At 33.6% G+C, this 10211-nt stretch overlaps 1 non-coding gene across 1 annotated transcript; it reads right to left on the reverse strand.

Moving 5' to 3' along the window:
• Nucleotides 1-9705: 9705 nt before the first annotated feature.
• LOC112440575 (small nucleolar RNA SNORA4) lies at nucleotides 9706-9849 on the reverse strand. The gene has a single exon (XR_003028605.1). It is a non-coding gene; the product is annotated as a small nucleolar RNA SNORA4 (small nucleolar RNA).
• Nucleotides 9850-10211: the final 362 nt, after the last annotated feature.

Below are 10211 nucleotides of genomic sequence, written 5' to 3' on the forward strand. Positions count from 1 at the left end.
GACTTACTTTATCATTTTGTCAAGCACATCCTCCCAGTTTTCTAGAAAGGTTACAGAGAAAAATATATAGATTTTTTAAAGACATTTTAAACATTTTTAGACATTTAGACTTTTTAAAAAAGCCTAAACTGTTTTTTGTATTTTCACCCATAATTGCCAGTTTGGCTAGATAGAGATTTCTAGGTTGAAAAATAGTTTCTCTCAGAAACTTTGAATACATATTTTATTGAAGCATTTATAATAAAGTACACTGTAGTAAAAGTAAAGTGTAGAACTTGATTTTCCAAACATTCACGCTTGTGTGGCCACGGCCCAAATCAAGATCTAGAACAGTACCAGGACCTCAGAAACCACCCTACCACCCCCTCAAGCCATTACCCTCCCCTTAACCATTGCCTTTATTCTATGTTGCTATAATTCGGTTTCACCTAATATACATTTTTATTAATGAAATCATGTAATACATAATTCTTTGTGTCTATCTTCATTCTCTCAATGAAATATTAGTCATATTTCTCTTAGTTCATTTGGCCCGCTATACCAAATACCTTAGGCTGGATAATTTATAAACAACCAAAATGTATTGCTCACAGTTCTGAAGGCTGAGGAGTCCAAGATCAGGTGCCAGCAGATTCAGTGTCTGGTGAGGGCTTGCTTTCTGCTACAAAGTTTGTTCCTTCTTGCTATATACTCACGTGGCAGGAGCGGAAAACACATCCCCCCAGGCTTTTTTTTTTTTTTAATCAGGGCATTGATCCCATTCATGAAGCCTCCACCTCTTAATACTACCACATTAGGAATTAGCTTTCAATTTTTGAATTCGGTGGGGGGACACATTCAAACGACAGCAATATTCATCCATGTGTTTTGTTGTATTTATTCTTTTTCTGTGCTATACATTTCATTGCTTAAATATACCAAACTGTATTTATCCATTCTATTTTTGATGGACATTTGGGTTGTTTCCAATTTTGAGCTACCATAAACAGTGCTGTTATGGGCATTCTTGTACATGTCTTTTAGTGAATTTGGGGGCATTTTTATTAGGTATAGAACTAACAGAGGAATTTCTGAGTGATAAGGTTATACTTTTACAGCTTTAATAGATGCTGCCAAATGGTTTTCTGAGCTGATTTTTTTCAATTTATATTTCCATCAGCAATTTATGACAGTTCCAATTGATCTACATTCTTCCAACACTAGATATTGTCCCAGTTTAAAAAATTTTACTTATTCTGATGGTTGTATTTTGTATCTCACGATTGTATTTTGTGTTTTCCTGCTAATAAATAATGTCCAGGTCCTTAGCCCAGCTGGCTAGGTCTTTTACACAGATTCCATCTTGGGATTTTCCATGGTAGTGATCATTTGGATCCTCTTTTGTGAAGGATCTAGACAAATCTTTTACCTGTTTTGATTAGGTTATGTATCTTTTTTGTCAACTTTGGTGGATTGCAATGATGTATGTGTTGTAAATTGGATGACCATTTATGTGTGGATCAGTTTCTGAACTCTACCTTTTCCATTGGTACAGTTTTCTATCTGTGCATTAATATCACAATGCTGTAATTAAGGTAGCTCTGGAAAAGTCTTGTGATCCAGTGGTGTCAATGCTCCAGCTTTAATGTGTTTCTTCCAGGTTGTCTTTGCTTTTTCTAGTCAATTGCATTCCCACCTGAATTTTGGAATCTTATCAATTTCCTTGGAAAAGTGTACTAGGATACCAACCGAGATTTCACTGAACATATAGATTGATTCGAGGATAATCAAATCAAATGGTTTGATGTTCATTTAGTCTTTCAGTCCTCAAAGGTAGAATTGATCCTCATTATGAATTCTGTATTTCTGAATTCACCTACTTGCTAAAATTTATTTGTGTAACCTCAGAATCAATACTTGTGGCACTTTTGTGGTACCTGTGAACACACATAGTTGTGAAGAATGTATGTTGCCTGACAGGCATGTTCCTGGCTGAGGAAGAACAAGGCCACACCCTGCCTTCTTGTTCCAGCTCTCATATTCGCAGTAAACAAATGTCCTTTTTCATGGTTTGTTCTTTTTTCATTTTTGTGGTTTTTAATGATAATTTTTCTGTTTAAAATGGCCTCCAAGTGTAGTGCTGAGGTGATGTTTAGAATTTCTAAGTGTAAGAAGGCTGTAAGAATTCCTAAGTATAAGAAGGCTGTGTTTCTCCATCTGCATTATGAAGAAAAGACCTGTCAGTTAAGCTCCATTCAGGCACAAGTTATACTGCCACTGGCTCTGCGTTCAATATAAACTGGATTAATGAAATAGATTAAATACTGTGTCTTTAAACAGAAGCACAAGTGAAACAAGGTTATATATTGACCAGTTGACAAATATGCTGTGACCAGAGGCTCACAGGAACCTAACACTCTTATTTCTCCTAGGAGCGATGGTCATTATTTGCTAATTCAGTGTTAGTGGTGACTTTACAGAATAACTACTGTGAATAATAAGAATTGATTGTATTTCCCTCTAAATTTGGGTCTTTAGTTCCTCTTAGTAATCTTTGGTCTTTTTCTGTGTAGAGGTTTGCACACGTTTTATTAGATTTATTCCTAGGTGGCTGATTTTTTTATACTATTAAAATTTTACTTTCTGTTTGTTTATTGCTAGAATATAGAAAAACCACTTATTTTGTATATTGGTACTATATCCAATGACTTTAATAAATTTATGGATTAATTCTAATAGTTTGTGAATTATTTTGGATTATTCCCGTATATCATTACATCATTTGTGAATAATTGCAGTTTAACTTCTTTTCTTCCAGTTCACTTACCTTTTTCTTTTCTTTGCCTTGATCACACTGGCTAGAACCTCTTGTAAAATACCAAAGGTAAGTGAGGATAATGGCTGTGATTGTTAATTTTATGTGTCAACTTGGCTAGTTCACAGTGTACCCTATTTTTTTTTACACAGCACTCTACATGTTGCTGAGAAGGTTTTGTTTGTTTGTTTGTTTTGTTTTGTTTTTTTGATACAGAGTCTCACTCTGTCACCCAGGCTGGAGTACAGTGGTGCGATCTCGGTTCACTGCAACCTACACCTCCTAGGTTCAAGCGATTCTCCTGCCTTAATTTCCCAGCGAATTTTTATATTTTTAGTAGAGATGCGGTTTCACCATGTTGGCCAGGCTGGTCTTGAACTCCTGACCTCAGGTGATCCACCCACTTCAGCCTTCCAAAGTGCTGGGATTATAGGCATGAGCCACTGCGTCTGGCCAGTATTTTTTAGATGTGATTAACATGGAAATCAGTGGACTTTAAGTAAAGCAGTTTGCCCTCCCTAAAAATGGGTGGGCCTCACAGCTGAAGATCTTAATAGAGAAAAGACTGAGATCCTCCAAGACAGAGGGAGCCCTGCCACTGGACTGCCTTTGGACTTGAGCTGTAACGTCAACGCTTCTCTGGTCTCCAGCTTGCGGGCCTGCTCTGCAGATTTCAGACTTTCCAGCCTCCACAGTCATGTGGGCTCATTCCTTACAATCTCTCTCTCTCCCTGTATATTTATGTGTGTGTGTGTGTGTGCGTGCGCGCACATGCATGTGTGTGTGTGTATAGAGATATATGTTTGTATGTGTATATACATTTTATTGGTTCTGATTCCCTAGAGAACCATAACACAGTAGATATTCTTGTCTCATTCCTTATGTAATGGAGAAAGCGTTCAGTATTTCATGATTAAGTTGTTTACTGTAGGTTTTTTCTCTCCTCTTTTTGGTAGGTAGGTACTTGTTATCAGATTTACAAAGCTCTTTTTATCCTAGTTTGCTGATTTTTTAAAGCTAATTATTAATAGGTCTTGAATATTAGCCAATGCTTTTGTATCTTATCAATCGTGATGTTTATATATTTTTTTCATATGCCCTGTTAATGCGGTAAGTTATGATTGATTTTTAACTGTGAAACCAAGTTTTTATTCCCGGAAACTTACTCATGATATATTAGTCTTTTAAATATATTGGCAGCTTTGATATTTGCTACTTTGTTTACAAAGGGGATTGGCCATTTTTGTAATGCTCTGGTCTGGATTTGTTATCAAGATTACCCTGGATTCAGAAAAGGAGTTATTAATTATTCACTCCTCTTCTAGGCTCTGGAAGAAATTATAAATATATTGTTCATATTTCTTCTTATGTAAAACCTGCAGAATCTTAATTCCAGTATACCTTTTACATAGAGATATTAATAATTTGTTTTTTCTCGACCAGTGTTGCTAGAAGGTTATGAATTTTATTAGTCTTATTGGCAAATATTTTGACTTTCTTGATTTTCTCTGTTATATGCATTTTCCCCCCTATTCTCTTAGTACTTGCTTTTATTGGTACTGGCTCCTTCCACTTTGAGTTTAATTTGCTTTTCTTTTTCAAGCATCTTGAGATAAATGTTAGATCACTGATTATCAATCTGACTTATTTTTAACAACTCGTTCTTTTTATAGCATTTAAGATTATCAGTGTCCCTTTAAATCTATGTTAGCAGTATCCCACCGGTTTTGATGTGTCATATTTTTGTTATTATTTAGTTCAATATATTTTCTAATTTTTCATTTTGATTTCTTCTTTGATCCATGGGTTATAAAGAAGTATTGCTTTCTTGCAAAATGTTTGGGTATTTTCCTGGTTATCTTTCTACTTTTTACTTCTAGCTTAATTCTAATGCAGTAGAGAATCTGCACTGTATGACTTTAATCCTCTAAGACCTGGTGTATGGTTATTTTAGTTAATGTTCTATGTGTCCTTGAAAAGAATGTGTATTTTGCAATTTGGAGCTATAGTGCTCCATATATGTCAAATAGATCAAGTTTCTCAAATAGATCAAGTGTTAAGAGCTTCTGTGCCCTTACTGATTGTTGGCTTGTTCTATCCAGTCACAGAGAAGATTTGTAAAAGTCTTTAATTGTGATTGTGAATTTGCTGATTTGTTCTTTTAGTTGTAATTTTTCAAAATATATTTTGATGCTATTAAATGCATGCAAATTTAGAATTGTTCTACACTTTTAGTGTCCTCTTTAATTTCTTAATGTGTATTAACTTAAAGCCTGCCTTGTATGAAATTGGTATAGGGTTTGTACAATATACCTTGTTTATCATTTTACTTTGAACATTTCTGTGTCCTTATTGTTTAAGGTATGTCTCTGAGTACCATTATAAGATATTTAAAAATCCAGTCTGACAATCTTATTATTTAATGAGTAGCATTTTTTCCATTTATACTTCATGTAATTACTAGTATCTTTAGATTTAATCTACCGTCTTCCTATTTTTTGTCTTATCTGTACTTTCTACCTTTTATTTTTCTTTCTTTTGTATTAATCATGTACATTTTATTTATTTTTTCCTCTCTTATTTTGAATACTCCTATGAATTCTATCAGTCTTCTTTTAGTTGTTTTCATAGATTACAATATGCATATTTGATTCTACCTTAAGTTAGTGCTTTTAGCAATTCTGGCAAAAATATAAGAATCTTATAACACTTCAATCCAATGCTTCTTTTACCTTTTTTGATATTTATCAGGTATTTTAATTTTACTTAGTATATTACTAGTCTTACTAAAATCTTTAATATTCATTTGTACTTACCAGCATAGTTACCATCTCTGGCGGTGGTGTTTTCTTCCTGTGTCACTGTGCTTCCATGGAGATCATTTTCCATCTGCATGAACGTCTCCTTTTAGTATTTCCTGGAGTGTACATGGTTTCACTAGGTTTAGAATTGTTGGTAGGATTATTTTATTTTCCCAACATTTGTAAAGATTTTATTTTCTGGTTTCCATAGTTTCTGTTAAAAATTCAGCATCAGGTTTTTTTGGTCATTTTTTTTTGAAAGTAAGATGTTTATTTCTCTCTGGCTGAATAGAAGATTTGTTTTTCTTTCTTTCTTTTTCTTTCTTTTTTTTCTTTTCTTTTCTTTTTTTTTTTTTTTTTGAGACAGGGTTTCACTCTGTTGTCCAGGCTGATCTTGAACTCCTGAGCTCAAGCAATTCTTTCGCCTTGGCTTCCCAAAGTGCTGGGATTATAGGTGTGGAGCCACCGTGCCCAGCCTGTTTTTTCCTTTTTAAGAATTATTTTTCCTTTGCAAGATTTTCTCTTCAACTATAAGGTATGTGTGTGTGTGTGCATGTGTGCTTTGTATTTATCCTGTTTGAGCTTTTCAAAATTCTTAATTCTGTGTCTTGATGTCCTTTGTCAATTTTGGAAAATTTTTGACCAATTATGCTTTAAACAAGTCTTCTAACCCTATCTTTCCCTCCTGTCCTTATGGGATTTCAATTATACATCCATTGGACCTATTCATCTTGTGCTACACATCTTGTGTGTAATTTCTACCCTGGGGTTTTCTTCTGCATGCCCCAATCTGAAAACTTCTACTAATCTAACATATTTCAATAATGTTCTCTTTTGTGTCTAGTATGATATTTAAACCTGTCTACTGAATTGTTTTTTTCATTTTTTGTACTTTTTTATTTTAGAATTTTCATTTGATTTTGGTAATTTTTCTGCTAAAACCAGTTTCATCTATTTTTATAATCATAACTATTGTTATTTTTAATTGCATGAATGACATATAATTAAAAATAATTATATCTCAGGTCTGTTTCTGGTGATTTTTGATTGAATAGTGGACATTGTGTACAAAGAATTGTTGAGGCTCTGGAAGCTGTTATCCTTTTCTAAGGACAATTTAATTTCTTCTGGCTGGCAGATAATATATGAGCAGATCACTGTGAAACAGGCTGGTCTGTCTCCATATTGCCCTTACATCTAAAGTGTAGCTCTTCTTGGATTTTGTTGAAATCCTAGAGTGTCTACCAGTGTTCTTCCTTCTTAGCAGGCCCTGAAATCTGATTTTTTTTCTCCCCAGCACTATGAGACCTCCAACTTCTCTGCACAGATTTAGAAGCCATTATTCTGGTTTGATCTGTCTTACCCCTAGAATATACAGCTTAGGAGTTGGCAAATGCCTTTAGAGGAGATTTCATACAGAGTACCTTAGCTCATTTTTAAAAATAAAAATATATCCTTTTTTCTAGCAAATTGCTACCTAAAGTCTGGGCTTCTTATTAGCCTTCAACTCCGATTTTTTTCTTCCCTGTTCAGTGGGTCTGCAGCAAGCTCTGGGACACAGTTTTGGGTTCAACTTCTTTGCCCTGCGCTGCAAGGAGAAAACTGTAGCAAATAAGGCTTACCTCAATCTTTTTCTCTTCTTACAAAGATCTTGATTTTTCAAATCCTGATTCCTTTTGTTATTCTCTAGTGCTTTCCATAGTTGACTTTATAAAACAATTTTTTTATTTTAGTAGTTTTGGGGTGCAGGTGGTTTCTTGTTATGTGCATAATTTCTTCAGTGGTGATTTCTGAGATTTTGGTGTGCCCATCACCTGAGCAATGTACACTGTACCCAATATGTAGTCTTTTATCCCTTGCCCCGCCCCAACCTTCCCCTTCCAAGTCCCCCAAGTCCATTATGTCATTCTGATGCCTTTGCATCCTCATAGCTTAGCTCCCACTTATAAATGAGAACAATGAGAACACATAATATTTGGTTTTCCATTCTTGAGTTACTTCACTTAGAATAATGGCCTCCAGCTTCATCCAACTTGCTGCAAAAGACATTATTATTTCATCCCATTTTATGGCTGAGTAGTATTCCATGGCATATACATACCACATTTTCTTTATCCGCTCATTGGTTGATGGGCACTTAGGTTGGTTTCATATCTTTGCAATTGTGAATTGAGCTGCTATAAAGATGCATGTTCATATGTCTTTTTGAAACAATGACTTCTTTTTCTGTGGATAGATACCCAGTAGTGGGATTGCTGGATTGAATGGTAGTTCTACTTTTAAGTTCTTTAAGAAATCTCCATATCCACAATTGACTTTGTATTTGATAGTTATTCTTGGTGAGATAGTTTTAATCCAAGTATTACTCATTATAAATAGGAGGGTAATTCTAGTGAATTTTGAGAAATTTGATCTTTTAGTCCTTGGTGTTGCCGTTAAGGAGTCAGTGTCATTTTTATTCTTTACCCTTTGTAAGAAATGTGTTTAGTTTATAGTGCTTTCCATGTTTCTGTATCTTACTGGTATTATGTCTACCGGTTCTTGAGAGTAGAATGATAAAATCTCCAACATGACTGAATTTGACTGTTTCTCCCATAAGTTCTGTTATTATTTTGCTTCATGTATTTTGAAACTCTATTATTAGGTGCATATATTTAAGAATTCAATGACTTGATGAATTGACCCCTCATCATTATGTAATGTCCCTGCTTGCCTCCTCATACTATGTCTAGTTTTAAAATCTATCTTGTGAATGTAAATATAGTTACTCTAGCTTTCTTATGGTCGGTGTTTGCATGGCATTTCCTTTACCATCTTTTTTGCTTTTAACATACTGTATCTTTATATTTAAGTATGGTTTTTATAGGTAACATAACTTAAATCTTGATTTTTTCAGGCTTTTTAAAGATATATAACTGATAAGTAAAATGTTATTTATTTATGGTGTACAATGTGATGTTTTAAAAATATATATACATTGTGAGATACTTAAGTCAAGAAAATTAACATAATATCTGGATTTTTCATCAAATCTGATGATCTCTGACTTGTTGCAAACACAAATTATTGGGCTGTTCTCTAGACCTACTGAACTGGAAATGTCAAGTGATTTTAGTTTATACTAATGTTTGAGAACCACTGATTAAGGCTTACATGTACTTAACTTATCACAGTCTACCTTTAAATAATATTATGCCACTGCATGTATCATGTAAGAATTACGGCAGTATAATATATTTCCTTCTTTCTATTTTTTACGTTGTTATACGTTTTACTTCTACTAGCTATAAATCCCAAGAGATATTGCTATAAGTTCTGCTTTAAATGGTTAATTAACTTTCCAAAAAATTTTTTAAAGAAGAAAAGTGAAATGAGAAAAAATTTCTAGCACCCTTTCCTTCTTTGTGTACTATATTTTCTTCTAGTATCATTTTTACTCGATCTGAGGATCTTCTTTTAAAAGCTGTTTATTTCTGCTGGTAAAGAAATTCGGGTTTTGTTTATCTACAGACAATCTTGTTCAATTTCAATTTTGAAATATATTTTCACTGAGTATAGCTTTGGTAGATTGATAGGTTGGTAGATTTTTTTTTCTTCTTTAAACATTTTAATGGTAACATTTATTATCTTTTGACTTGCATTAGTTTCTGACAAGGAATCTGTAAATTTTTATTTTTTTCTCTGTATTTTTTTTTCTGGGTGCTTTTAGGGTTTTTATATCAATGATTTCATCAATTTAATTATAATTTACTTTGATTTTGTGTCTATGTGTGTTTTTTTTTTAAATCTAGCTTTGGGTTGATAGAACTTCTTGGATCTATGGTGGATAGTTTTCATCAAATTTGGTAATGTTTTGGCCATGATTTCTTTCACTAATTTTTATATTCCTTTCTTTCTCTTCTCAGTTACTAGAACTCCAACAGCACAGCTGTTAGAACATTTGCTGTTGTTCCACAGGCCACAGAAGCTTTTCTTCTCCTTCTTCCCCTCCTCCTCCTCTGTCTTCCCTGTTTTTTCCTTTTTACTCTCTGCCTTAGTTTCAATCCTTTCTGTTGCTATGACTTCAGGCTCATTGATCTTTATTTCCTTTTTTTTCTTTTTCACTTATGTAATATAAGCTGCAAAACAGTGGTGAACTATACTAAGGGGTATAGCCCTCTGCTGAGTGTGGTCTTTTCTTTATTTTCCAAAACAGCCCACGTAGGTAAAGGTTATTTTAAAAACTTCCACCACACAAAAAGTAACTTTTGATAGGTCTTTGTTTCTTTAGGGTTTAATTTGCTTTTAATTTGTAAAATCTTAGTGATTTTTGTACTCCATATTTTGTAGTTTTTTCCTTTTAGCTGTTCCATTTGGGTCTTTCTTATATCTTCTATTTCTTTCCTAATTATGTTCATGTTTTCCTTTAAATCTTTGAGTATATTTTTTAAAATTATAATAGCTGTTTTAGGGTTTTTGTTTGCTAATTTCATATTTTTTGGTTATTTCTGGTTCTGTTTCTACTGACTGATTCTAGTACACGTACTTTTGCTACTTCATATGTCCAGTAATTTTTTAACTGAATTCTGCCACCACTTTTAAGTCCATATATTTCTCAAGATCTGGCTACTCTGGCT

This window comes from Pan paniscus, chromosome 6 (genome assembly GCF_029289425.2).
Source record: "Pan paniscus chromosome 6, NHGRI_mPanPan1-v2.0_pri, whole genome shotgun sequence".
NCBI lineage: Eukaryota > Metazoa > Chordata > Mammalia > Primates > Hominidae > Pan > Pan paniscus.